General features: G+C 37.0%; 1 protein-coding gene across 2 annotated transcripts in view; it reads right to left on the reverse strand.

The window, feature by feature from the left end:
* Window positions 1-25,679, reverse strand: part of ZFPM2 (zinc finger protein, FOG family member 2) — a 308,930-nt gene that overhangs the window by 124,966 nt on the left and 158,285 nt on the right. The gene's annotated exons all lie outside the window — the stretch shown is intronic.

Here is a 25,679-nt window from a genome sequence, read left to right on the forward strand (position 1 = left end):
GAATTAGGCATTAAAATGCCACACTACTGCAGCCACCATATCTGTTTCAAACAACTACCTCGTATCACTTGGCACTAAGTGGCAGCAGCTGCTCAAGGCAGACTTGAACCTGGCCTTCCAGCTGAGCAGGGCTTTTCCCTGCTCCCAGGAGATACCAGCTTTCAGGTGAGGTGAGAAGCTGCCATCAGCACGGGGCATTGCTCTCCTGTGCAGCTACTACAAACTGTGCACAGGGGCTGCTGTGGTCACCACAAACCTCAGCTTTGCAGGGAAGGAAATGAACAATTGCCTGATTCTCACAAGGCAGATCCTATTTGCACATTGAAGGGAGGTGGTCACTCTGCAGAGCCTCTGATAGCTCCTGCTGATTCTAAGGAGAAGAATTGGATGATGGAAATCTGTCTCTTCACTCCTCCACGGCAGGGTGACCTTTGATCAAACTTTCTTTTAGTAAGCTGTGGATGGTGAACAAGCAAACACAAGCTACAACATCAAACAAAAGAAACAGTGCTTAAACCCAGAGCTGACTTTAGGTGCCATGGCTTTAGGTTCACATCAGCCTCTGGAAGGAGAAAAGGGATGCTCAGGACCAAGCACTCCTGCTCCATGCAGCTCAGGGAGATCCAGCCCCTGCTCCTTGAAAGTTCAAGTGAAACTTGATTTACAGCCACACCTTGGGCAGCGGGCAAGTGCTGGGAGAGCTGAGAGAGATCTGGACAAAGAGTGATGGGAGGCAGAGGCAGGGGGCAGTGGGTTCCCTTAGTATTATAAAAATGCATCTTATTCTGTTTTTAATCAACGAACCTTATCCAGCAATCAAGGCAGATATATAATAAGCTGAGCTACTCTGTAAATCTAAACATTTCCCACAAATAGAAAAGATACAGCCTGAGCTCTCTGATTGTTACTACGGCAACTATCTAAAATGAAAATCTTGTTAACCCTTTGCATGCTGTAGCCACCCATGCATCAGTGTTAGCTGACTTCTGTGCACTTATCTCTCCTTTTTCCCCCTCAAGAAATTCATAATTGTATTGCTTCACAGTAGTTATGCTCTTGTTATCCTGTTTGAGACCGAAAGAACTGTGATAGGTGCTAGTTTCATAGGTACAGCTGAGTTTTGTTACTTGCTCATTACTGGGATTATAGTTCAAAAAACAACTAAGAAAACAGAAGAGAAAATCCTTAGATTACTCCAAAAGGCCTGGGATTTTGATTAAAACCTTGACAACTGGAATGGGATGGGATGTTTTCTAATAAACCACACTCCTGCCTTTTTCCTAGTAGCTATGAAATGATTTGACTCTAAAAAGCATATTTTTCAGAGGAATTATATCTCTATACTGTATTACAAACAGGCTACTTTTCAAACACTTTTTTTAAGCTTCTCTTAAGTACTTCACAGAAGACTGCCATGGATTTTAACAAAATAATATGTTAACCACAGTACATTGAAAATTAATGGGCAGGTATTTGACTTGAAAAATTCATTAAATGCAAGAAAATTTAGACAAAAAGAAAACTGATTTTCTCATTTTTACAAATCACAGATACTATTACAATCAAATTTATATTTGCATGTATCTGGATATTCAAGACAGTTTCATTATTATATCTATTTGGCAGCATCATGACAAAGTTAAACACTGCAGCTCTTACCTCTTCTACAATTCATCACTGAAAACAACAGAAGACATAAAAATTTTTCCATATCCAAAGTAAAAGAAGCAGGACATGGTCCATAGACATAAATTCTGTTGACTATTTTACCTTTTGCCTACCATGTAATCAACAGAGACCCTTCAGAACTGGACAGAAATAGAATTTTATGGAATTTATGGAATTTCCACTTTGTTGTTACTGAGAGTGAAATGCTTAATTGATATTTTACAGAATTACTTTATTCACTTCTACATAGATAATTTCAAAAGATCATTACTTGGATATTTATGTAAAATTGAACAACACATATATATTAATAAAAACCAACCTTTATTATATAAAAGAAAAATTTACAAATAAAAGAGCCCATATAATTTGAAGTGACTGAAGTAGTGTGTAAATTATCTTAAGATCTGGAATGGTGTCCACATTAAACTGGAAGTTATTAAGCTTTCAGTACACGAAAATAAAGACACCATTTACAATAAAATATTAGTTAAATATCAGTACTACAACACTCCATTTTATTAAAAAGAAAGACTGATTTTTTTAGTTTACCTAGAACTGTTTGAAAGTTTGAGGAAATGACTGGTTTAAAAAAGAAACTGGATTTCCTTAATAAATATTTATGACAGAGAATGATGCTAGAAACCTTAATATGTGCTCTTCTCATTTACAGAAAATTGAACCCATTAAAATGGACACGCTAATTTCACTTCTTCCTTCTTAAAAAACACCTATGTGACAAAAAAAGCTCACAGACCTTGCCTGTACAGCAAACAAACCGATGAAAAGATTGATGGCACTGCGCAAAACCGACATTTCTTGTCTGATCCAAATTGTTTTAATTGCTTAATGTTGATAATTTAAGATTTTGCGTAAGAATGAGTGAGCTGCACAACACATGCAAGGATGGTGCTGGAATGTACACAGGTAAGAAAATGTTTACCAGGAGAATGACTTGAAATAGTTTCTCTGACTCAGGATGTGTTCCAATCCTATTTTTCAACTTCTGAAATATTTCCCATTTTTCTGTAATTAATATGATATATAGCATTCAAAGCCACTTACCTTTCACATTTTTTCAAAACCTATTTCATAAAGTCAAATGGACTACATTTTCTAGAGTCAAATTCAAAATTTACAATACTATAATCACCAGATTAATCCTAAAGGCTTTTCAAACATCAAGTCTATTTATCTGTATTGGCTTATTTCCCAGGAATATGATCAAAATAATCTAGAAACATACTGGCTAGTCAACATAATACACATAGCTCTAGGAAGGGATAACAATCCAAATTTTCCACTGTTTTATTTCAAGTAAGATTGTTTTCTTTTAAAAAAGCAACATCACTATTTATTTATTATTCCTACAATTCCACCTTGTTTCCATATTACCTTTTAATTGCTGAGTTTCCCAAACCGACCTGCTAACCAACTGACTTGAGCTCCCCATATTTCCTACCAGGTACGTATAGATCCCACTCCTTTGGCTTTGCTATAGTTGTATATAATTATTTTGAAAGGGAAAGATTATTTTTATGAGATTTATTCGTCCAGGTCAATTACAAGGACTTGTCTTCTTTGGGGCAAACTGGGGTAAAATATTTTCTTCCTTGAAGAATCTTTAAAGACCTGGGGGAACTTCACCACAGTATTCCCCAGAGAAGTTGTCCCTTCTTGTGGGTATTTGCTCTTCTTGATCAGGCCCAAAAAGAGTCATATAGCTTAAAGCAGGTAAAAGCTTTTTAAAATAATTCAAAGGAAAGAGACTATCATGTCCTGCACACAGTAATGGTGAGGTAGGAGAATCTGTTCTGCAACTAAAAATTGCTCAGTAAACCTCAGTAATCCAGCACACAAATAACTCATTATCTATCTGCCCATCTCCTTTGCTTCAAACTTAATCTAAAATATTTCCTAAAGCCTAATGAGCAAAACCTTTTGATAAAGCTGTAACTAACAGCCAACTTTGGCAATTATCACTGTGAAAAAATCAGCTAAGCAAGGTATATTTCCAACAGAAGCAATGCTTCAGATGATTGTCAGATACTTGGTAGCTTCTCATTGGTGTATTACTAATGGCAGCAGAGAAAAATCATAAAAAAGGTGAACTGCTGGAATCTACAGATGGTTCAAAGAAAACTTCATGGAAATATATTATTCAGTAATGAAAAAAGCAGTCTTTCCAATTGTAGTAAATTTTAAAGAACATGTGATAATTATAGAGAATACAAAAAATTTTTCCAAATCCTGAATAATTGTATTATGAACCCTTTAAGTGTTTTCTTTAAACTTAGCACTGGCTTAAAGTATACAAAATAAAATATTCAGTGTAGTTCCATGCAAATGCCAGGTTCAAGACTAACAGTTCGCAGAGGCTATCAAATCTGTCCAGACATATCTGTTTGGTTCTGCAGCCTCATCTGTAGTTCCATAACAGACGAGCAAATAGACAACAGGTCATATTTTACTTTCAGTAACAAAGACAATATTCCCATTGACATCAAAAGGAATTGCACCTGTGATTCAGATAACAGAATTTAAACCAATCTTTGCAGATCCTCTTTTCTTTGGAGTTTCTTGACTGTCAGCAATTTTATGATGTTCATAATTTCATTTTGAATTTAAAGGGAAAAAACATTGCTACACTTAGCTACTCCCCACTCAACACACCCTGTCTCCAAACATCAGGCTTAATCCTTGAAATATTTATCTCTGCATTATTTCAGCTCAAAATACCAGAGAAGTCAGTAGGAGTTGCTGTGGGACAACCGTCAAGGATTACAGGCTGTGGATATCATAAGCATTTACCAATAGGACGAAAAACAATTTCTATTCCATTGCAGTTTATAAAAGTTACATTATTGGAACTAAAACCTACCTTCATTTCCTTTACATATACCACCAGTATTTATAGTGAATAGAAATTCCAGGACTGGTAAGGAATTTATAATGCCACAAGGAATACATTCCATTTCCTTTGTTTTTTTGGTTTTTTTCCCTGAAAATAATTACCAGTTAAAGGAATAACAATCAGCCTAATCAGAGCATCAAAAACCACAAAAAGGACTGAAAGGACTCAATACTGCTTTCCCTGATCTCAGTGACACATCATTACTCATATCTACAAATCCATAATCTGTGCAATATATGAAAACACTGGGATCAGAGAAAAATGGATGGCTCCAAAAATGTACCAACTGAAAACTCAAGAAGAAGACTAAAAATTAAGATATTAAAATAATGACAGCATTAGAAGCATAATGGGGTATAATTAACTTGCAGAAGGATGCCAATACAATGTAAATAAATGCAGTGACACGCAGCTCATTCTAGGAACTATGTATGTATGTTACATATCTGTGCATGCTGTTCAGTGCATCCCTGTATGTTCTCCAGCACCACGCTTCAAGTGCTCAAACAAGGAGATTCAGGTCTCTACATTCATATATTTCTCCCTGTCAGTTTTCTGCAGCTAAGAATGATGATGTATTTAGAGATTATGCTCATGGATACCTGCAGCGCCATATTTTTCTGGAGGACATGTAGTTTGCAAAACGCTTCTCTACTTCTGTCCCCTTTCCTGCACCAATGTTTAAAAACCCTATGTATTTCAACATCCCTACAGAGTTACAGGTTTAAATCCTTCCTTAAGAAGCTAAAAAGGTTGCTCAGGCAAAGTCTTGCTCCCTCATGACTTCCATACTCAGGGAAGAACAGGCCCTACCCAAAGGAATTGCAAAGGAGAGAACAAACAGAACCCATACTCCAAAATCTATTTAAAGCTAACTATATTTTTTTTTCCCTACAGTTATCTCAGAGTATCCCTGTTTTAAGTACTCATGGTCAGCTAGGCTTTATCCTTGGAAATTCATGGAGTTTTATTTTACTTGCCCTAGAGTTAGATTGTGTGAGGAAGGTATTAAAAATTCCTTTTTCTATATCAGGTCTGAAAGAAAGCTGCCATTACCTGAAATCAAAACAAAAATGGCATAAATTTGGCAGGAACAGATTTATTTGAATATTCAAATGATTTTTTGAAGAATCCATCCATTTTAAAATCTGCTGCACTGATACACCACCAATAGAAATGACATTGAAAGAAAACACTCTATGGAAATAAAAAGTACAGAGACTGAATAAGGGCATTACATGAGAAAAACTCTAAATTCACTCTCTGAAGCATTGTTTTACTTAGTTAAAGCATTTAGAGACAAGATGAAGGATCTAGATTCATTTGATAAACTCTGGCCACGGTGTCTTATATTAGTAGAAGTTTTTTAGTTTTCATTAGTTCTGAAAGATTTAATGCTTAATAGATTGAATAACTATATTTTACACTAGCAGATTTTCAGGTTCCTAAGTCTTTTCATACATAAGTATTTTATCTTTTAGCATCCTTTATCTTATTTTCCATTATATTCTCTTATACTTTCTATTTTACTTAATGGTTTAGTGACTGGAAAAGAAAAAAGAGAACCAAGATATATGAGTGAGTCCTGAAAATCTTCCTCTTTCTCATTCTGAGCATTGCTATTAAATTCAGAAATCATTCAACAGACATTAGCTAATCAACATTACTCTGAAGGATTACATTATATAACAGGAGATGCACCAACATGTATTAGGAAACATTTGACTTCAAACTACATGCTAAAATCAACAGGAATATACTATCTTAAATACTTGAGCAAAACTCAGTAAAAGATACAGTAGGCAAACATTGTAGTCAGCTCAGCAGTGATTACCAACTCATGCTCCAAATTCACTATAAAATGAAAATCAATATTTCCACAAGTTCCTGCAACATAAAAGATAACCTTCATTGATTTTTCTAGACTTAGGCCTCACTGATAAAATCTAATATAAATTTTCAACCACGAGGATTTGGATCAGAGCAGGGGTGATAAGTCCTGCACATCTCTTAAGAGGTGGAGAATTTTTTTTTTAAAGTGCACGTTCATACTATTTATAATTTGCCCTGTGCAAGTGAAAGCCTTTTCCACCAGCGCTATCAGGGATCTCTTCTAATTTTTATTACTGTGAGGCTAAAGCCTGTTCCAGATAATTTGGAAATTTCAGGGGAATTGTGATAGGGCTGATGGTGCAGCCCTGGCTGACTTGAGAAAAGAGCTAACCCGTAATAGCCTCCATGGCCGTGCTGATTAAATGTTGCCATAGATGAAAGGCCTGCCATCGCCGCAATAAATTAACCAATCACACAAATCCCAAGTCAGTGCTAATCCTTCCTTGATACTCTGATCCTCTGATCAGCTCAAGGAGGTAAAGAAACTGGCTTGTGACGCTTGGTGCTCTAACCCCTGGATTTCATGTACACAACGAGCTAATGATATCTTGCTGACCAGTTCAATGGGATGAACTTCTCTCACAACCCTTAGGGAACACTGTGGCCTTCTTTAAAAAAATTGACAAGCAGATGGCAGGTTTTGTGTTTTATTGCGACACCGCGGGAAAACTAACCAGCACTTGTTAACTGCTAACCACAACAAGCATCAAACCGACGCCTGCTGTAAAGCCCACTGTACTTTACAAGTGCCAGTGATGGATTAAACAGGAACCAAGACACTAAACCAAGAACAACTGTTCAAGTAATTGTGATTAAGCTATGCCCCTTTCCATAGGGAAGTCTGCTACCTTTCCTATTTGCCCAGTTTTTATCCTGTTCTTACAAATTTGAGAAGGGGAGTAGGAGTGAGGATGTGTGTCCACATATCCAAGAGTGTACAAGAGAGAACGAGAGAATCCCTTTACCTCTTATTCTCAATTGTACTGCCACAGCATGATTATAATCAGATTTAGACATAGGCTCATTTAATCAATTAACAGAAGGCCTGAACACATGCAGCATTTTCTCATTAATTATGTGAATGCTGTCTTTCCAATACACTTTGTGAAATTGAGTCTGTGCAGCCCGTGTTAGTATACTTCATAATTGGGGAAACTCTTTTTTTGTGGTAATTGGTTGCTAAAAGTAAGAAAGCTCTGGGGTTTGCCTCTAGGGCTTCCACACACAAAGAGTTTTGAAAGTACTTCATTATCTCTCCTGGTCAGTTCTGTGAAATTAAAACTGTTTTTCCCTTCTTCTTTGAGGAAGTGGTTTGAAAGCAGGGTTCCTAGAAAATGTCTGTGCATATGTGTGGTGTGTGTATGGGCATGTGTGTCTGTGCTCCTGCAAACATACATCCATTCACATAAAATCACATAAATCTGGCTTGTCCTAGGGACTGCCATCACTGCAGTCAGCACAAACATGAAGCACATGGCATTTGATCACTACTATTTATTGACGCATGACAGGTCTCCAGATACAAGTGGGTTTCATAACTTCTTCAACAAAGATTTATTTTTTTCCAAACTTACACAATGAAAATCAATCATACTTGAGGGATTTATGAATTTCTTAAGTTTTGGGAAGGTGTCCAATTGGTCAGACTAGATATAATTTATAGAATATATATGCTATTTGGAAGGGCCATAGCTAACTGAGTCACTATAGTTATTGCCTGTCTCTGCCTGTTCCATACATCTTTTTGTACATATACATCTCTTGGGGACACACATGCACACACACACATGGGCTCTGCTGTTGTCACCACAACCCTCCCTGTGACCTCCCCAGCTAACCTCTTCACACTGCTGGGCTCACAATAGTTACTCCTGGAGCAAGCCTTGTGGGAATTAATTAGTAAGCATAAGACAAGAAGATAGCTCTCTCTGAGAGCCACTGTGGGCCAGCATTTCCCAGTAATACAGCTATCTCTGGCAAAAACTGTTTTCCAAGAACAGCAGATGTTAGTGCAGTCCAGAAAGGTACTTAAAGTACAATTTATTCAATAGAACCACCGGGGTTGGAAGAAATTAAATGGGACTCTTCTGTCAAATTTAATCCATTTGATTTTACCTCTGATGCTTCACATTGGCTAATGTGTATCTACTTTAATGCTGCACTTATCCAAGTTAACTATACTGCACAGTTAATATTTTAACTTTTACTGCCTATCAGAGCAATACAAAAGATCATAATTTACGACGAATCATTAAAATAATATGCTTAAAAATAATACCTTGTGGAAGTGGTTTTATCATATGTAAAGATTTTCTGACTTGATAGTCCACAGTTAAGTTTAAAGTAAAATAATTTAATGAAGATAAAAGCAAGACTAGTTATTTATGAGCATATATACTTTATGAGGATGGAAGTTGTCTTCAGAAAGAAGACCTATGCATGCTTTCAGTTTAAATCTCTTCCTTCATAATATAAAAGTTTTATATTTCCACAAAAACATTACACTAAGAGAAAAACCCATTCCACCTTTGCTAAATGAGGGACTTCTCTAAGGAAAAATATATCCTTTGACAACTAAAGCAATGGCCTTGGATATATTTGATCCTCATTCTCGCCACACCACTGGACTTCACAAAATACCTCTAAACACAACCTTTTCATTAAGCAAAGTTTAAAAAAGCACCATGTTTTCACATAGTGATCTCCATTTCTGCCTGCACAAGTCAAAACAGGAAAATATACACAATCATCAGCAATTGCTCTTAGTAAGCTATAGGCCCACAGAATGTGTCCATGCTCCAAAAACTTAACAAAAACCCCATCCCCTGCTTTTCTGCAAATACCATGGATAGACTAGATTACAGCATCATTAGAGAAGCTAAAATAGCATTCAGAAAGGACATTTACAGTGCTATATTCATCTTTTCTCACAGAATCATAAAAACCATAGCACAGCAGGCACAGAATCCATTGCAATCAGATCACTAAAGAAGGCAGGAGGAAAGAAAGCTTGCTCAGTTTTACTGGGAACAGAGAAGGTGGACTTCATCCAAAAATTGATTCTTTTATATTTCTGCTGGAATTTTTCTGTTACTAGTACCAAAAAAATACAAACCCAAAAAAGCCCCTAGCATTTTTGTAGTTTAAATAACCTTCAATATATGCCATTATATACTCTTATTATGGAAACTGAAAATATTAAAGCACACATAGATTGTCTTGATGTATATGCCAGTACATAAACTTAGTCCTTCTCTTCAGCTGACAGTTTCAGTTGACTGCATTGTCTCTTTTGTCTGAATAATGGTCCCAAGCAAGTGGATGAATTAGTCACAAGGAAAACTAACCTCATTTCCATTTCCTACATTTCCATTCTGTCGTTGTTTTGATAACTCTTCACTCACCAGGTGCACAATGTTTTAAATTGCAGTTTCAAATGTGCTAATGTAAATTCCAAATCACTGGCATCTGCAGAGAGGGACGGGAAGTTCATCCCCAGTGTCGGTGCTGTTTTAAGTGCAATATCACAGTGGTATTTTAAGGTCAGCACTATGCTCAGAGAGACTTTACAAAGAAAGTGGGTTACTTAGGTAACTGTATAATGCACCTAAACATGATCAGCTCCCTTGGCAGATTTACCACTGAATAACAAGGGCAGGAATGCAAAAATAAAAGTGTGCAAGAAGAACAGATTTAAAAGAAATAACTCCCATATTTTCATCTGGAGGCTGTAGGATCTTCTCAACAAATTCTTTGTCAAAGAACAAAGTAATGAAATTTTAAAGTTTTTATTACAATAACCTTGGATCTCCCAGGGAATATTCAGTGAAATATGAGAGAGGTTTTAATACCTGGAAGCACAGCTGCATTATAGTGAGGTCAATTCAGGAGCACTATTGAGACTCTAGGCCATAATGACTCCATATGGAGCTGGACAGTAGCTAAGGTAATAAACTTTCACAGTGTGATTTCTTTGCTCAGTGCAATACTCACATAATTCAGCAGTTACTCATTTTTCATTCAATGGAAAAGGCTTTTCTTCCCCCCTTTAAGAGCCACCATGTGCTCATTCTTTCCTCCTCATCACAGAAGGTTTGCATATCCAAAGAAAACATTAGCTGCATTCACAATTAAAAAAGCCCAGAATTTTATGACTGTCTGAATGCTGTAGAAAAGGGAAATTCTTCAGTCCTTGACCCCTACACAAAGATGTTTCCGTTTGTCTTAGACACTGGTGTTAAATGGATATTGGCCTTAGCTTCCGGAGTAATAAGACACTAAATGCATTTGAGGACACAGAAATAAGAAATTGGGGACAGCTGCGGACAGCAGATTTGGGACACTGGTATCATGTATGTAACAAATCTTTATTAATAAGTACATTAAATCCCATATTTTTCATTTATAACCACTGCATAATTTCCTGTTAACACTTCATGTAAATTCCAGATAAGGTAATAATTTTTTTTCAGAATTCTATTTCTGTTTCATTATATGTTCTACACTCTGCCCCACAGGTCAGTCGCATGATTGAAGTTTTATGCCTCATTAAAATTCCCCTAGTTAAAACATGGAGACAGAATTTTGGTAATTCCTTTCTCCACAACTACAATTAACCATTCCGCTGGATTCCTGTATTACTGCAATCCAAGTTTAAAAATTACTGTATGGTGAGATGGTCAAGGGGTCTAAATGTCCTAAACATAAGGCTCTTATCTTTCTTTGCTCCAATGGCTGAAAAACCCTGCACCACCACCTCCCAGTTCAGTATTTCTAGCTAGCAGCTGCTATCAGAAACCTAAATAACAAAAATATGCAAACTTGCACACTAATTCCCTTTGGAGATAGATCTTGGCTGCAGCCCTGTCATAAATCAGAGAATTTCGATATGAAATGAGGCAAGCAGCTCTAATCATTTCTGCATTTCAAATTGGATCACTGGCTCAATCACTGGGCTTTTTTAAACTGCTTGCCTAAGAGCAAATGTGAGGCGGGAGATAATTCTGAAGAAATCTCTTCTTTTGTGGCCGTAGAACTCTTTTAACTGTTTCAAGACTGAAGGCCACATTTCAGTGATAATAACATATATCTGCTGCGAGAGATATGGATCCTTAAAGACATCTTCCCTCTCTTTCAACTCATAGAATTCCATCAATATCTGCATATATTATATATATTAATATATGTGCATGTGCATATGGGTGTTGTGTGCATAAAAAGAGAGGGAGAGAAAAGAAGAGAGAAACATCTGACATGTAGCCTCAGTATATTTCCCTTTAGAATTTTCTCTTCTGACTTACTCGGTGTGGGTTTGAATTGCTGCAATGACTGCTTAGTTAACTTTGTACACATATACCCAGGCACTTCGGAAATTTATTTAACGATGAAAGCAAAACTGAAAAGTAACCCTCACCTGCCCAGGTTTTGGCTCAGAAATTAATCAGAATATAAAATCAAGGTAAACAGAGATCTTTGATAATTGAGTATGACCTCCAAAGGCCTCCTCCTTACCCATCAAAGTCCTGAAAATCTCCTTTATTACACTATTGATTTTCTATTTTCACGCCTTATCTAAACCCTGAAAACAATATATCACAAAAATTACCCTTACAGTCAATTACTGTGCAAACAACATCCTCTTGACTCTCTGTTTTTATGCCCCAAGTATCCACTCTTTTTCACCCAAACAGTACTACTGGCTTGTTACAGTTTCAGTGTCCTCACCGCAGTGCTTTGAAATTGAATTTAACTCTATTATCAGCAGGCTTTTGTAATCTCATGTAAGCCTAATAGTGATCAGATGGAATTTCACAGCTAAGCTCCCTGCATTTTGAGGACTAATTTAAAATATTTATATTTTTCTTCTTTGTTTTAGACAGTTAAAAAAATCACCTAACCAGGTTTTATTGTCTCCTATTTTCACCCTCTACCATCTCATACTCTATTTTCTTTCTGGAAGCATCATACAAAATTTTTGATATGTAATTACCTAGTTAATAAAACATAGTAAACTGCTTCATTCAACACTGATCTGTATCTTTGATGATTTTAGTATCACTGCACAGTGCTAGTGGTGCAGCCATAAACAAATAACACTGTTTTGGATTATCTCGTCTAAGTATAAAAATATGCTGGTTGGTAAGAGCATCCCCAAACTCTGCATTTCCACCCACACTTGGTTCTGTGAAGGTTTAAAAATATGTATATGTTTATATATACACAAATACATATACACATATACAGACATACATACAGATACAGATAGATGTATGTATGTACTTTTTTCAGACACCTCAACAGCTGCAAGGGCTACACTGCCAGTGCTCTCCTATTCTTCTGCCATGCACACATAAAAAAGAAATCTAAAGAACTCCTGTCTTGATTGTCAGAGAATATGCTGAGGAGCCCAGCTCACCAATAGACAGGTCCTTGCACCCAATGACACTTAATACTGAAATCTGGAGCCAGCACATCCATGGAGTTCAAATGATGCTTTGGGATCTACTGTGGTTCACTCTCCGTGATGACAGATTTGGCTTACGTGAATAAACCTCAGAATTCATTCCCCCTTTGCCTGAATGAAGTTTGGAAGAAGGGCAAGCCCAAAAGTGATCTGTGATCTCCAGGAACCCAAGCTTTTTAACTCAGTGACACTGGTTTAAAGTGTCACCTTACCCATCACCAGTGCTCAGCAGCTGAGCACAGCCTGCAGGACCTGCAAAATCAGCCCACGAAGCGGCACACTGAAAACCAGTAACACCAAGAACCAGACTGCCAGTAGGCTTTTACTCCTCTATTCCAAACAATACATTCAATGTTAATACATCAAGCCTCATGGGGTCTGTCCCGTTAAGTTTGAGGATTTGAATCTCATGAATGCGGAATCTGCATTGTTCTCAGCAGAGGTCACTTTGCTGTGCATGTAGGAACACGCGGGTTGCTTCAACAGCTTACAAGTGTAACAGAATTGTCAAACCCATTTTGAGCTCACCTCTGTTTCATCTGTGTCTCAGGGCATGCAATCCCAAATCCATGTGGTTCAGTGGGGAGTTACAAGCCATACACTGATGCTGTTTCAGGAGCAGTGTTTGGTGTTACCTCTCTGCCTGGTCTAACTATCACCAATAAGAACTTAAAGTGGCCTATCTTATTCCTCCCACCTGCTCAAAATGGGTGCAAACTTCATAGCATCCACATTGAAAGAAAGCAGCCCTATACCAGGTCTGAAATTACTCTCCAATGTACAACATGCTTCATGATTTAAGTGATTAAGGAGGTGCCAGCAAAAGTTCGATTGAGCAATCATTAGTCTTTTAATGCATGCTATCGTTATCATACTTTTCCCTCTCTCCTCCTTGGTTTAAAAAGGCTTCATGATTAATGTCACCTTTCTTCTAAAAATGTGCAAGCAAACAGTTCACCATAAAGTTTTGAATTTAGGTTAATTTTCTGATAGTATCTATTTCTTTGCTTTACATTTAAAATCAGTGTCCACTGGAAAAAAAAAAAAAAATCTAGACCATATTGAAATGTTTAAATGTGACCCCAGGCTGGTTCTAGAGAACACTAAATGAAGGCAAATTGTAACAATTTTAAAGAAACATCTGTTTTCATACAGATGTTTCTCATAAGCACTGGCTGTGGCATGGATGTAGACAGGTGCACAGAGCTGCAGCATGCCACCAAGTTACACATTTTTTCTCTAGGGATAAACAATATTTTTTTACGGGTTATCTCACTGCTGTTGTTGCTGTTATTTTCCTTGTCGGCACAGCAGAGTGAAATAGCTTCTTTGAGCTGAGATGTACAGCATTTTCTCAATTATTAAAATTCAGTGCAATGTTACTAAAACCTTAATAGTTATAATATAATGAAGCACTCCAGGCTTCACAATCCTAAAAAGTATTAACCCAATAACATGATAATAGAGGAGTTCTGGTGAAAAAAGGATCTTCATGGTATGTCATAGAAATGACCTCCTCTACACACAGCCCTTTTGACACCTGTGGGAAGAGGCTTTCTTCAGGCACACAGCCCCAAAGCATTTTGAAAGAAATTTCTCTCTTAGTGGAAAATTCAGGCTTTCTTTTCTCCTCTGACTTCACCTTTCTAATTTACATATTCAGAGTAGAGAAAAAGTTAAAAAAGATACAAGGATCGGATATGAAAAAATAATAGCCACATATTTTGGTGCTAAGTCTGCTATTCCAATTGTATTCAATACACTGAGGGTATTCAGTTCATAGCTTCATATGAAAACCAGTGGAATTCCAGAAAATTCCATGTCTTTTGCTGCTGAGATACTGAGTATAGAGGAACTGCATAGAGAACTAAATAAAATATGGGCAAACTAAAAACAAAACCAAAAAACCTCAAACAAACAAAACAAACAAACAAACAAACAAAAAACCCCAAAACAAACAAACAAACAAAAAATCCTGACAAACAAAACCCCACAAAAAATTATGAAAAAGTCAGGATCTACAGAATGTAAGGATTTCAAGGCAATGTTATGTCAGTACTGTTTCATTTAGAGTACATATTTTACTATGTCACTATTTAGATGCCCAAATATAATAGCATGTTTTACTAATTGCTGCACCAAAAGTTTTAACTTTCACAAGTCCTGAATGTTTTAAACTTTAATTACACACAGTTAATATGAAATAGAGTTGTATTTCATCATTGATGCCTTTATGAGGGTGCAATCACTTATGGCTCTATGCTCCACATTTCAGGGCTTCAGGCACCATTTCCATCTCCTTACACTCACTGTTAAAGGTACAACTAGACATATCAGCAGCTCCTGTGCTCATCACAGACAGGGCAGCCATGATCTCACTTTGTACTTCAGACAACTTGTTGAACCACTCCTCTTAGATGAGCTACATCTTCTCTTTTGAGAGTTTGGGTTTTTTTTGTGGGGTTTTGCTGTTTGTTGATTTTTTTAGTCTGAAAACTGCAAAACTCCCTTAAGATGAATCCCCCAGTTTGCAATGAAATGTGTCTGAAATTCTAAACCTTCTCAGAATTGAAACACTTCTCTAATTCATTTACAAAAAGGAGTTCAAAAAGAGGGCAAGAACGTATGCCATAGTCTCAAGGAAACCAGAGTCATCCCAGCATTGCCTACAAATTCCTAGATAGGCATGGATAATAAGATGGCCACCTCTATGTGAGGTCTTTCCCCAGAACTTATCTCAAATAACATTGTTTCCCAGTGCACAGGTCAGTCAAGCTGTGGCAACAGGACATTTACTTCCCAGTAAAGACAAATACCTAAGGAGTGATCCAAATGCAAAGGAAAAAAGTGCTCTACTCAAACTAAATGTATTAAAAATAAAGTATATGACATGTTGAAAGAACTATTTCAGCCTCTTAATTTCAATTGAGGCAGAATAACAATAACTTTACACTTTCCTGCAGCCTTATTCTGTCAGCCAAAAATGTAGCTAAAAGCTTATGAAGTAAGGAGATTCAATTAAAACAAGCACCTTTTTCCAGTTCAGATCAAAGGTGACATATTTCTTTTAATGTACTCTTTTGAATAGTGAGAAAGAGAATACCACTTTATGTTAAAAAACATTTTTTATCATTCTGCTTTCCATCTCTGCTTCATTTTACACAGGAATCTTTTCTCTTTACAATTCAGTGCAACATGTGTAAACATGGATTATACCACATCAGAAACCAAGTTAGCTATCTCAAGAGAATTTGTATCTCTGCTGTGTGTAAGTAAGCAGATTAATTCCTAGATCAGGCATTACCTAATGCATTTTCAATTCAATTTCTTCTTTTCTTTCTGCACACAAGATCAGGGAAGTGGGATTATTTTATTAATTTAACTAATATTTTGCATGTTTTTCTCTGTTATCTTTCTTTCCTCTAAAATTTTGTGTTAGCTCTTAGTGAGTGATTTAGTATGAGCAAGGATGTGTAAAGACAAGAGACTGTAGCCCTCAACGCCTTGCAGAGAAATAAATGACAGGGGAGGGACAAACTTTTCCTCCCAATGCACTACTGGGAATAAGGAATTCTCACATTTTTCAACCCTCGATCTACAGCAGCACAACCTGCCTGGGGTAAGCTCAGTTATTGTAAGAAATTTGGGAGAAGATTATTTATTCATTAACATTTATGCCGCTTTTATGGAAAAGCTCAGAAGTAAATAATGAGCCAGTCTGGTTTTATTACAGCAGTGCCTGCTAGCACTGTTTGAGGTAAGGGTCTGTCAACATATCACAAAAGCTTGGGATTTACTGTGTGAGATCAGTCCACTGGTCCATCGAGCCTGCTAGCATGCCTCTGGTAGTACCCAAGTCTCATGCTTAAGCAGAAGATGGCACGGTAAGCCCTTAATACACCTGACTAATTGTGTGTACTGTTAAACTTGGGCAGGGGCAGAAGCAAGAGATTCCTGCTTGCTCTCTGCTGTGCTCACTTAATGCCCAAAGACAGAAACTGATTCTGTCCCCGTAAGCAGCAAAGTAACAGGCAGTGATAAAAGTATAAGGATTCTTTTCAAGTCAGCCCTACAACTGGCCTAAGGAATGGGTGTGCTATCCTGAACAGGGAAATTCATCATATGTTTCTAATTTACACAAAATTACCATTCAGTCTTTAAAAAAAATCCTTAAAATCTGTTCTAAATGTTACTTTTAAGCACTTAACTCTAAATTACCTCTTTGGGGTGGAGCTGGAAATGAAGGAAAGGCAGGTCCTTGTACATTACAAAAAGGTCTTGGAGATCAGTAAGAAAAAGGAGAGAGAAATTAGAGAAAGGTGAAAGAAACACAGCTGAAAGAGTGAACAAGGAGAGATTGGAAAGTGAGGAGAAAGGCTAAGGAGCAAGTACCATAAATATAAATAAGAGATAATTATCAGGATATGTGGGACTGGAAAGTAAAGAGCCAAGGGAATCTGTGTGGCTGCACATGATGCTGAAGGGAGAGATCTGTTCAGGTAAGGACTGAGTAACAAGACAAAGGCAGTCAAAGCCACTGACAGAACTTCACCTTTCCACAATGCTCCAGACTCTGCTTTGTAAGACCCTCAAGTTCTGTATTCCGGTAATCTTACAGAAATATTCAGAAGTTCAGAATATGAACAAGATGTCAAATAGGGGTGTATGCATGAAGACATGGAACAGCAAAAACTGTCAAATACATTGGTAATAATCACCCAAATAGGCCAATAGGAAAGAAAACCAAACATGACATTTCTATCAATGGCTGAAGCTGATGAAGATCTCAGGGCATTTGGAGAGTTTTTGACCAGAGCTAAAGTCTGCAAGGACTTTTATACCTTTTGAGATACATTCGGCATTCCTCCTGCAGAATAATTTCCTTCATCCAAACCTGAACTCTTCTTTGTCAGTATCTGCACAAATGCAGCAATAATCTGTAGTGCATGCCTTACAAAGCTATAAGGTGATCCTCTACATATTCTCAAACTCCCCCTGCCACAGAACAACCCCACCCAAACCCACCCAAACAATCAAACAGGAAGCAGGGATTTTTTTTTTCTAAAACGAGTAATTTTTTTTCTCCCCAGACATTTGTGAAATTAGTTATTTTAGTTGTCACCCCTTTCAGAGAATGATGTTCATATCTAAAGTTAAAATTAATACAAATGACTGAAGAGGCACAGCCTCATTACAAAGGATTTATACACAAACCCTCTTATCAATACCAACCTCCTAGTTCTTAGACTCCTAAAGACAGAAATATGGAGCTACAAATAACATTCATTTCCCAATTACTATGCCAACCAGCTCTTTTATTATAGACTGTATTTGCATTTGACTGACTGGCCTATTGCAAACATAGTGCTGCTACACCATCATCAACCATTTTCTCTTTTTCAAAGACAAAATCCAGACTATGCACACCAGTGTACTATCTATTGGTTTAATCATCCCTTTACATTATAAGGGATCCTACTCTTTGCAAATTAGGATTTTTTTATATAGTTTCATGTTTGAATTTTAATGCATCAGTTATGAAATTATGAGAATTTGTTGCAGAGTAATTGTTTCTTTACTTATGTATCAGTTTGCTGATTTTCTTTTATTTTTTATAGGTGGTACATTTGAGAATGCATTCAAAGAAGCATTGTTTTGTATTTGCATTTTCTTTATAGTGAAGATCTGCATATAATATACATAAGAAGTATAGTCTTCTTTTGTATCATTAATTGTCTATGAATAGATGGGATTCCTAAATGTCTATTTTTCAGTAACAATTTTCTTATAAAAAGTATAAAAATTAGTTCAGTTCTCAGAGTACCAATGTAAAACGCTTTGGGTGCCTGCTCATCATTCCAGGAAATAATCTCATAACACAGGTGATTTTCTAACCTGTAGGAAACCTGAGACCCCCAGTGTGCTTTCAGGCAGATCTGTTAATTTCTTTGTGCCTTGATCTTCCATTAGAAAATGTTTCCTGTTCTTAGTCTATAAGTTCTTTCAGGAAGGGATTTCCTCTCTGCCATCTTGATTCAGCCATTGTAATAACAGCAGGATTATCTGTTTTTGACATTTAATAGGCTAGACTGGATAACAAAAACTTCTTAGGGCAGAAAGTGCAAATCAAAAAAATTAAGTCAAAATAATTAAAATACTAGAATTCAAATAAACAGTCACAAATACTGTTGTCCATTATTTCTGCAGGTATATTTGATTTAAATCTTCTCTTGTTGCTTCTTAGTCTAGTTGTTTTGGTGCCAGATTTAAAGTGAACTGACTGCACTGTCACACAAGACGAACAGAATGTCTCACACTCACTGCATGCAGCCAACGCTGGCAACTAAGGAATGGAATAAGTGGAACACTTTGCTATTATGAAAGTAAAATTATGCTCTTCATCATTCTTTATATAGGGAGAAAGAAGGCATATTGATGGAAAAATCCACCTTGCTTATTCAGATATATCCAATTTTCTTAATGATATCCTTATTTTATACATATCTGGGAGTAAGGCAGAAAATGGTAGTGCTCTGCTTTGCATTGTGTCTAAAATTAAACTCATCATGGATTCAGAAAAAGAAAGGTCACCTCTCCTGCCCCACTGAAACATATGGGATTCTACATCTAGCACACCATGGCCAAAAATATGTCACAAAGACTTCTGAAATTAAAAAAGGCAAATGAAAAGTGATGCTATTCCATGAATTTGAAAATATTTCAGAATTCAAAAAACAATATATAAATAATGAGGAAAATTGCCTGAAGTTCAACATTTTAAAGAGATCAATGTTTAAATATTAACACTTCAAACTTCTACCAGTACACTGTTTTTCAGTAACATTCATGACAAATCATTGTCACTAGTCTATTGAATGTCATATTGTGGAAATGCACTGGTGGAACAACACCCACTTTTGTACATTAATACTGCAATGATGTATCAGATTACACAAGAAATAGTTTTGGTATGGACACATTAAAATGATGTTGGGCAAATGGAAGAAAAAAATCTTAAGAAAATTCTGCACTGTCTAAAATTTTGAGAGATTTCAAATTTCTTTAAAAGATACAGTTTTCCCATTTTTCTCAGGGATTATTTCAAAATTACTCTGCTCCGCCCTCTGCTTGTTACAACTAAAATTAAAAGCAATATTAACTAAACCTCTTTATCATTCATATTGTATCTAAAAGTATGCACTATTCAATGAAAACAAGAAATGTCTCACTTTTTATGGGCAAAACACCACTCAAATATCCTCATACACATCTTATAGGGGAAATTTTTCTTCTATAGAAATCCATGTTGATGACTTTAATTTCAATTTACAGTGCTTTCATATATGATATTAAAACAGTAAGCAGTGGTACTTAATAGAATCAAAAGGCAATATGATGATAGTGAGGTCAGTCATGCTTTTACTGTTAACACTTGTGCAATGATTTATTCATTTGTCATTCCACTTACTTTCGTGTTTGAACAAACATAAATTAAACTTACACCTCCACATAACTACCAGTTGGCACATATGTGATAGTGGTAAAGACATATACATAAATAATTAGCAGAGATCATGATACTATATGTGTTCTATTCCAAATTAAAAACTTTCTGACTCTTTCTAGTGAAAACTATCATTCCTGTCATGTGCACATTCCTCTTTTTCAGGAAACGCAACGATAAATTTAGTGACCGGTGTGGCAAATGTGAGGGATTGTAATCAAGTTGAGAACTGCAAAGAAAATCCAAGTCAAACCACAAGAAGTTGGAGATTATGATCAGACACAGACAGTGAAGAGTGTCATTACTGAAATGGGTACGGTTGGTAAACACTGCCCAAGTCTTAGCACATCACTAATATTAGCATTCTATCTAAATAATGGGATGGGCATTCAAAACTACCTCAATTTCTGGAAAAATGTGGAAATTTCAGATTTTTAATTTTTTTTTTTTAATTCTACACTGCAGTGATTTAACAGATCTATTAATGTATCACTTGGATCCTTTCTCCCCACAGCAGTCTAGTGCTCAGGGAACATGCCTTGCACTGGAAGCTATGCATGAGGCCCTTTGATGCCAACCTTAGGCACACAACTAGTGCCACTCACATTTTGAAGTCCTGACATCAAAACAACAGGTTATTCACTATTGACTTTTCATTTTTTATCTATTCTGTTGCACTTTTTTGTTTGCTGGAGAATAGAAATTAATGGCTTTAAGGAGAAAAGAGCACTGCAGGTCTCATATGTCCCATGTAATATCCTCGGGGCTCTGCTTTGATTTCTTCCACTAAATCTTGAAAAGTTTTACATTAAGAGTAACCATATTTTTCAGCAAAACAGCATTATGGTGCTTTGTGTTTTCTGATTATTCATTTCCATCAGTGACTATAAACAGCTGGCACTGGTGCCAAATTTGTTACAGGGAGATTAATGTTGGCAGCACAAGAGCTTCTGAGCTTTTAAAAATAAATTTGGCACCAAGCTCCAAAAGGGTTCATCATCACTGATCTACATTACATCCTTCTTTATCAGAAAATAAGTTTAAAAATTTCTATCTAAATAAATACTCCAAATTTATTTGTATTTTCTTCCACTAGATTAATGCATATAGGAAGAATTCTCCGAAGTCATCTGCAAATTCACTGCATTTTCTTTCCCTATCTCTAAAAAACTCACGTCTGCTGCTTTAGTGTGACATAACTGTTACTACACTAATCTTAACCATTGCCATTTTGGCATTTGGCTTCCACACTCACTAGTTGCCATTGCACTCATGTCTGGTTTAAAACCAGGACCTAAGCTAGCTGGGGCTAGCAGCTGTCTTTTTAATATCAGGCCCAGAGTCTAGGAAAAAAGAGGATTAGTTCCTGACTTGAACCTCAACAGGCTGCAGCACTACAGATGTTAAATATCATAATAATGATTGTATCTTCCTCACACAGTGATTATTAGCAAAGCTGTACAGCTTTCAAAGAGCCCTTGTTTTTACTTTTCAGCAGCAGCTGAAGCAAGGAACACATTACCATTACAAGATGAAGCTGTACAATCTCATCCAACAAATGATCTCACTATGACCCTCACACTAACTTTGCTATTAAGCAAAAACAGGCACATTTTCAAATATTGATTTCAACTAATGTCTGATCCTAACAGGCATGATCTTATCGGGGCCCCACTATAATAGAAGGAGTGTCAGAGTTAAACAGAATCGGTTTAGATAAGATCACAATCTTCCTCACCATGATGTGATGCTATCACTGAGTGAGTATAGCATTTGCAGTAATTGTCATTAATAGATATTGGCAACAGGAAGAGTGGTCACTGCTAAGATCTAAACAAATTTGTGCATGATTAAATAAAACAAGTTTTATCTGAATAGTGGGTCAGGGTATGTTATGTATGTTATGTTATGTTCCCCAAGAGACTTTGCTGCCTTCATTTTTTTCTTTGAAATGCCAGATATTGAATTAAGAGAGAAATATTGACGAACAACATTGCTACCTTAGTTTGTTCTGTACTTTCTGTTTTGTGGCAAACTGCCACTTCAGTCTTCCTGCTGCTTTCCTGATGTCTACTTAGACCAGGCATCCCATGCCATGTTGTGTTGACAGACCCTGGTGCCAGGGTTTGGCTCAAGAGCCATGGCCACAGCTGATTTCACAGCACCCTCCCTTCTCAGCAGAGACCAGAGCAGCGAGGAACTGTCTGACAGGAGGTGTTGGAAGCAAAAGCTCATCCATCTAGGCTTTGAGCCCTACAGCTGATTCCTTACTTGAACTATTCCTCACAGGAGTTGGGGCAGCCCCACAGTGGGCTAGCCTGGAGGACTGCTCTCTAATGTAAGTGTGGGCTGTGGCAAAAGCCACAAGAGACGAGGCTGACAGACATCTGGCTTAATTTGATTTTTGCTTTACCATTTGTTCTTATTGTGGTAGGGTTTCTGCATTCTCAGAAAGAAGGTGGTACTGTAAAAGGGAATACCTGCTTCAAATTCTATGCGAAACTCTGAAGTCTTTCTCCCCTGAAGCTGTTAACATGTAAGGCCAAAACAGCACAGAATGAAAATAATAATTTATAGCCCTGGGAAAAAAAAATCAACCTAGGAAAACTGAAAACACCAATACAAAAAAAAAAAAAAAAGTCAGCTGATAGTTATGTTTGTACTTATTGTAATGAAACCGGAGAAGCATAGCTAAACTTTCACAGACCCAAGCCGTATAAAAATAATACTTGAGAAAAGGGTGCAAATCTAAAATTTGATAATCTAACTATTATCAAAATTTTATCACAATTTATCAAAATTATCACCATTATCAAAAATTAGCCATGTTGCAATGTGTAGAATTAAAAGGGAGTAATCAGAATTCCAAGAAGCAATGTTCTCTATGTCTATTGTGACAACAATATTGAATTCTAATATACTATTTTTCATCCTTACAGAAATTAGCTAATTAAGTCAATTTAAAAAACATTTCTGAATTAATAGTGTACTTGCCAAGATTACAAAAATATTGGTCTTCTCTACAGAAACTTACAGGCAGCTTTTCTACTTATCTTCATGTATTTGTCTTCTCAAATGTGTTATTAACTCCAGAGAACTGAAATCTTTTTGATAATCACTGAAGATGAATGTATCAGGACAATCGGCAGCATATGGAACACAAAATGCTGCCAGATGTTAACACACTAAAATAAAGCAGAACCATCCAAGTATTCTGTATCTTGTCTAAAAATAATATACTCATTGACCTTAACCCTATCAAACCAGTCCCATCTTCAAGGTTATATAAATAACAAATATTTATCTTCCATGGAGAGGCTGTACTTGCAGCATTCAGTGTCGGAAAATGCGAAGCATACCTAACCCTACTGCTTTGAATGGAAGTTTGGGGTGCTCAGCACCTCCTGCTAGTGCTCAGTGCTAGCCAAAATTAAGTCCTAAGTGCACTAGGACTTGATTTTGCCTAGCCACTTAGATTAAAAAAAACACTTAGATTAAAAAATACAGACATACAACTGTGACTTCTAACACACACTTACTCTGGAAGAGATTTGCCCATGCTCCATGTTGCCTTGACAGAATGATTTCCACCATCTTTGTAATCCCTATCAGATTTCAAGTGAGAATACCAAGGCAGCATGCTACTGCAGCTCTCATGAGGTTGAATACCAGGCTGCAGCGAGTCATGGTAGCAAATTTCACCCTGTGAAACTCTTTGCTTCCCCATGCCTTGCAATTATCCCAGAGGAGACTCTGCAAGTGCAAGACGCCGTGCTTCAACAGCACAGCAAAGAAGCACAGAAAACAATGAGAATGTCCTGACTGTATTTCTGAAGAGCTCAGGAGACCTCTCACTTATGGCAGTTCTAGTGAACAAACAGATAGTTAAGTATCTTTGGTATGACTGACAAGAAAATACTTATTAGAGGTCAGAAAGGCCATTTAGTCCCAAGTAAGCTCCTAGCCAGAGCAAGCTAATAGTTGCTACTACAAAGCCATTTAAACCCTGCAACAAGCACTAACAGGACTTGGGACAGGGAATGCGAGGAATGTTAAGGAGTCACAACCACACCAAGTGGTCTCACATTTGTGAGGTCAAGTTTCAAAACATGCATATTATTCTTATTTTCCACTACTGTATGTTGGCGGGGTGGGGGAAAGTGCTTTCAAAAGTAATCAGTGTATATGCAGTCTTCCACTGCACACAGGTACCACTTCTGCATGCATTTAAGAGATTTACTAGCACAGAAGCACAAAATGGACTCTGAGGATGCTGGTGATGCCAAAAGCCTCCATGTAAATGTTTCCATACTGAAACCATGGTGTATTCTCTGTTTTTCAGCCTATCTAATAGAGGCTCTGGTACCTGATAGTGAATGACTGACTATAAAAATCAAGATTCAGCTTACTCCCTGAGGCATGCTGTACTGCCAGATCAAAGTGCACACACTTGGCATCCTGAAAATGCAATATTATTGCTCTCACTCTGCAAATTCATGGCACAAAAACCAGGGACAATGATCCTTAGAATCCTGAGACAATGATCCTTATAAAAAAACAAGGACAGAAAACTTAGAAACAATGTCCTCAGTAGAATTGGAAGTAATGTTTTGAAAAACCTACACTGATTTTATATTGGCTATAATTCTAACTTTAGTTAGCAAGAAAGAAGAATGGGAAGGGAGAATATTCAGAAGAAAAAAAAAACAAACATGCAGGCAACTGAGAAGGAACATGCCCAAGAAATATAGCAGCTTACTTCTTCATCTCACAGCTAGCCCTTGTTATATTTCAATTAGATTTTGAAACCAGCATCCTATACTGGTATGACCAACTGTCTAGCTTCCTGTAATGACCCATCTGCCATCTTCTACAAAAAAAAACAGTGTCTCATTCTGCTCCTTTTAAAGCCAATCTTGAAAGATTTTAGCTACCTGCAGGCATTTCTGGGCAGCCAAACAAGTGAAGTTGGCTGCAGACATTTCTCAGCATCAGGCTGCCAAAAGCCACAGGGTCATCTGCTCCCTCTCCTTCCCCCACGCCACAGCTCAGCTGTGCCTGCACCACCCCTGTCGCCTCGGTCCAGCCTGTTCTGAAACACACCAGCCACAGACTGGCTGCAAACTCCTGAATCTCCTCCAGCTTCTCACTCTCACTAACATAAGGAAGCTCTTTCTCCTAGCTAACCTAAATCTCCCTTGCTGATACCTTGCTGAGCCTGGAAGGTTCACCTAATG

Source organism: Melospiza georgiana, chromosome 1 (genome assembly GCF_028018845.1).
Source record: "Melospiza georgiana isolate bMelGeo1 chromosome 1, bMelGeo1.pri, whole genome shotgun sequence".
Taxonomy (NCBI): Eukaryota; Metazoa; Chordata; class Aves; order Passeriformes; family Passerellidae; genus Melospiza; species Melospiza georgiana.